We start from the raw sequence: 5,045 nt of genomic DNA on the forward strand, positions 1-5,045 counted from the left end.
CCACTGAGCTACGCCAGCGAGGGGAAAACCTAAAATTTTTTAAGAAAAAAAAAAAGAAAGTCTCTAAACAAATACAGGGTGGAGCAAAAGTAGGTTGACAGTTGTGAGCATAGGAAGCACAGAGTTTATTCTTGTATCATCATTATTAATTTTTGCGTTATTTTCCACCCAGACAATGATCCACCTACTTTTGCACCACACTGTATGGCAATGGTCAAAACACGGAGGGTAAGGTCCTTTATTTCACTTGAAAAAAATTGTTTAAAATATGCTTGTCATTGTAGCCATTGCCCTGTGAGAGTGCCAGACGTTTCTCCCTGCCTCCCCAACCCCTGACTTGGGCCACAGGAAGCGCTCTCCATGGACCCTCCATTAATGGGACTCCCCTGCCTTCTGGCTTCTGATGGGGTCCTGTCGAGGGAGAGGCAGTGGCAGAAGGAGAGGAGGCCCAGGATACACATTCTCCTCCCCCCCTCCCTCTACCAAGACCCCTCCCTCCCTGCTCCCAAAGATCATTGCTCCTAATGAGCACCCCCACTCCCTCCTGCTGCTGCATCCTCATTGGGCTCCAGAAACAAATCCCCCCACCAACCTTCAGTCCTTCTAGCTGATCTTGGGGTGCTTTGTCATCCTCTGTGGACTCTCTGCATCGGCTGACATTTCTGTAAGTGACCCATTCGTGAGACTCTCATCCATGACTCCTTTGGAGGGTGCCATCTGCTTCCTGCGGCGACCATAACCAGCCCTGTGTGTGACTGACTTTTTTTGCCTTCATATCAATGCATCAAGCACTGCACGCTTTTCCAAATGAAAAGTCAGTTCCCAAAGGAAAGGCAAGCCAACCATCGGGCACACGGCTTCCCATAGCTAACAAAATAATGTAAGCATTGCTGCAAGGAAAATGAAAGAAAGATGTTTCATTGTGTCCATTGTTTCATTGAGGCAATAGGAGAGGAATGTTAGAAAAGCAAGAATGTCTGTCAAGTTCAGGGTCCATGCTAACCACAGACTGCTGCACGTTGCAGCCATGTGAGTAACCACAAGGGATGCGAACACACATGTGCAACAATTCTACTTCTAACAAAACCCAAGAAACTGGCAAGACTTGGGAATCAGAAACACGTATTCTCAATTATTTCATTAGGCTTGATTTTAAAAGAAGGTTTTCTGTAATCAAACGTATCATAGGTTATTTTGTTCATCTCAGAAATAATAGCTAATGAATAAAACTTGTTAGAGAGGTAATAGTGGAATTTTTAGAGGAGATTTGATTCTTTCTCTCCCCCAAACGGGTTTAAATGAGCTGTTCAAAATAACCATTTAATTTCCTGGAGGTAAGGGAGTTAGAGGTTCTCAAAATTGAAAAGCAACTCAGGAACTAACATAACTGAAGGAACTACTTTTTGATTCTTTAAACATCATCACCGTCACTGGTTTATGCCTGTCCTTCTTTTATGGGTTTTTTTTTTTATGTTGTTTTAAACTTAGTGAAATGAATACCTACGTACCCACTATCCTAACCAAGGGCTAGAGTATTAGTGATGGGTCATGAATTCCGTGCACCTCCTCCCTTCTGCTCAGCATCCCCCAGGCCTCAAACCCCCACACTTGCTCTGCCCTGGCCCCTGCCCACGCCTGCCCAGCTCACCCGGGCTACCCAGTTCCCCCATCAGCGCTGATCAGGGCCGGGGGTCCCCTTGATGGTCAACTGTGCAGCCAAGCCAACCGCCTGCCCACCCAGGTGTCCGGCTCCTCCTGCCCTTTATGGACTCAGCTGGAAGGTCGCACTGCAGGGCATGGGCTCTAGCAGCTTGAGCAGCCACCAGACAGGCGAGGTGACACAACATGAAAGCACAAGCACTTGAACTTCCCATGGGGAAACCAGAGATGGGAGGGCCCTGGAAGACAAATTCTCTCTTCCCCCTCCCTCTGTGCAGCTCTCCAGACCAGCCCCACCAAGCAGGACACAACTGTTTAGGGACCCGCTGCATCTCCTTGTGGCCCATCTCAGGTGGTGGCCAGTAGGGCTGTGCATCACTTTGTGTCCTAGTCTGTTCAGGCTGCCACAACAGAGGACCACAGACTGGGCGGCCTCGCCAGCAGAAATGTACATTCGCACAGTCCTGGAGGCCGGAGGTCTGAGGTCAAGGTGTCGGCGGGGTTGGTTTTCTCCGAGGCTTCTCTCCTTGGCTTGTGGGTGGCCGTCTTCTCCCTGCGCCTTCACACCTGTGCACGCATTCTGAGGGAAATCTGTAGTCTTACGTGTTAATATTAGAAAAGCTATATGTTAATGACCTAACTATCCAACTTAAGAAACACAGTAGATAGAGTGAACAATACTATAACAACTATGTATGGTGCCAAGTGGGTAATAGAATTATTGGGGGGATCCGTTCCTAAAGTAGATGTCTAACCACTATGCTGTACCTCTGAAACTAATATAAAATAACACTGAATGTCAACCGAAATGGAAGAAAAAAATTAGAGAAAAAAATAAAGCTTTTTTTGTGTGTTAAAAAAAAGGAACATGGCAGAGACCATGTGACTCACCAATATCCCTTTCCTGACCTCTCTTGACGTTAGGGCAGCCGTATCGGTCATTTCTAGCCAAGCGGTTTTCCCAGTTTCACTTTCCCATGCCCCACACCCCGTGCTACCAGATGGATGATGCCAGGGTACGTGTGACGCCCCAAGTTGGAGAAGCCATAAGACAGGAGTGGCCGGAGTCACCAGCTGGAGGAGCGCTGTCGTGGAGCACTGCCCGACCTGGAGCACCCACAGTGGGCCTTGCACGAGGGAAACGTCAACCTGTAGTGTGCTCTGCCACGGAGATGCTGCGGTCATTACCGCCTGAGCCTAATGCAAGTCCAAACACACACCCGCAGAATAAACCTAAAGGAAAGCGAAGGAAGGAGAAGACAAAAGAGCAGAAATCAATGCACTGGAAAACAAAGAAGCAGCAGTAAAAGGGCTCCACAAAGGGAGCGCTGTTCCTTCCTGAACTTCAGAAAAGCCGTCAGATTAACTGCCCGACTCTGTCCTCGGTTTCCTTGCCAAACGTGTTTCTGTACCCCCGTGCCGCTGCTCCAGGGAACAGCCCACTGAGCATCTGTCTGTGGAGCTGTGTGGGCTGGACTGTGTGCTGCTCACCCTCCAGTTGTCGAGTGAATGTGCTGCATTGTCTCCCCTCGCAGGAACCCCAGGGCCGGAGAGGGGCCGAGCCCAGAGCGCAAAGCCAGGGAACAGTATTGACTCCTGGTTGGAGGTGCTTTGGGAAGAGAGGAGGCAAACGAGCAGAGCGAGAGGCCGAAAATCAGAGTAAAGGTGGGAAGGGGCAAGAGGGGACAAGGCACAGGGGGCACCAGGGGGTCCTGGGGCACACAGGACCCATGCCCCACGTCTAGGACAGGATGTTGGCATTTGTGTAACCACGCATTTTCCATGGCCAAGAACAGGATTCAATCCTGCTTCCCACAGAGTGTGATGTACATTTTAGATGGTCCTGCAAGAGTGCTTTTGGCAAAAGTATGCAGATGTACCATTCATCGGGCAAAAACCACCACAAGGAAGCCCAGTAATTGTCATTATCATTGACTGCAATTTGCAAAGGAGTTTCTTTATTTAATCATTTGGTATTTCTTCCTTTTACTCTTTTTCCTCTTCATTGGAATTGCATCATGGTTGAATATCTCCTGCTACTTGTCGTCTTTGTGGAGGTCAAGGTGCCTGGCAGTGCAGAGTTTCTGCATGTTTTTATACATCAACAAAGTAGAATCTCAGACTCCAGTGAGCTCAATGGAGCAGTGAGCCAAGGACAAGGTTCTTTTAAAACTAGACTCTTGGGTCTTCAACAGTATCCCTTTGTTGTCTCTAAAACACAGCGACGATATTCTCAGTGGTTCCATCACTCACCCTCTTGGGATGAAGGCTCTTGGCAATATTTTGCTATCTGGTCAACAGCCTCAGTATTTATATCATTGGCTTTCTAAGGTCCAAATTACTCCCCTTCAACCAAACATCGTACAACCAGAATCGTCCTCCATCTTGTGTGAATTTATGGAAACATTCTTTTGCCCCCACTCCCCACTGTTACTTTTTCTCCGCTTAATTTAACGCTGCCTGTATAAGCCTTAATGAGTCCTCTGTAGACTTCTGAAAGCACTTACATTCTCAGCAGTTACTGTAATCCTGTAACCAGAGAAGCTGTTGTTAATGGCCAAGGTTTATTCTTCCTATAAATATGACTGAGTTCTGACACCTGGTATAATGTTTTTCTTTAGAATGAGAGCCAATGTAATGAAATTCTATATGTAGTAGTCTGGAAAAAAAAAAACCCTTAATATAAAATCTTTTTTTTTTTTCACAGAAAACTTGAATACTTTTTCTAATTTTTTTTTTCTGACTGCAAGGTCATTAATTTTTACCATCTAGTTACTTCAATAATGTTTGCTCTGCCTACCATGTGAGCTGTACAGGAAGGCTTTAGAAGAGCTCATAATCCAAGCTGGGGGGCCAAACATCTAATAACAGGATGAGTCAATGCTATAGGAAAACAGGAGAAACCAATGAACTCTGTCCAGAGGAGGGGCAAGAACAGCCTCACAGAGATGACCTTGGGAGTCACCTTGGTGATGGGACTCAGGAGAATAAGCGCATCCTCAGGACTGAAGAATATGGAACTAAGTGCCACGCAAGGGGCATAAGGAAGACTATTAGCTAAAATGACGTAGTTGCATGTCAGTTAAAACTAACGCACAAACCAAATCTTGCACCCTAGCATTTGTGTCTTATGTTGTCTAAAGATTACAATTCAATTAACATCATCAAATAGAAAACACCTTAAGGGGGCTTCTGCGGCCTTCCTTCAGTGAGGAGAAACCTGGAAAGGTGGCTTTGTTTTATTTGTTTGTTTGTTTGGTTGGTTGGTTGGTTTTTTAATTGCTCATCTGACCTGAATGCCCGTGGCCAGCCCTTGTCTACCCTTAGCATTGCCATGGGCACAGATAATATAAAATGCCGCTTCAGTCTGCCCACCATGATGGCCC

The sequence above is a fragment of the Phyllostomus hastatus genome, unplaced genomic scaffold (assembly GCF_019186645.2).
Source record: "Phyllostomus hastatus isolate PE091 unplaced genomic scaffold, TTU_PhHast_1.1 phas_contig_40, whole genome shotgun sequence".
NCBI classification, from domain to species: Eukaryota; Metazoa; Chordata; class Mammalia; order Chiroptera; family Phyllostomidae; genus Phyllostomus; species Phyllostomus hastatus.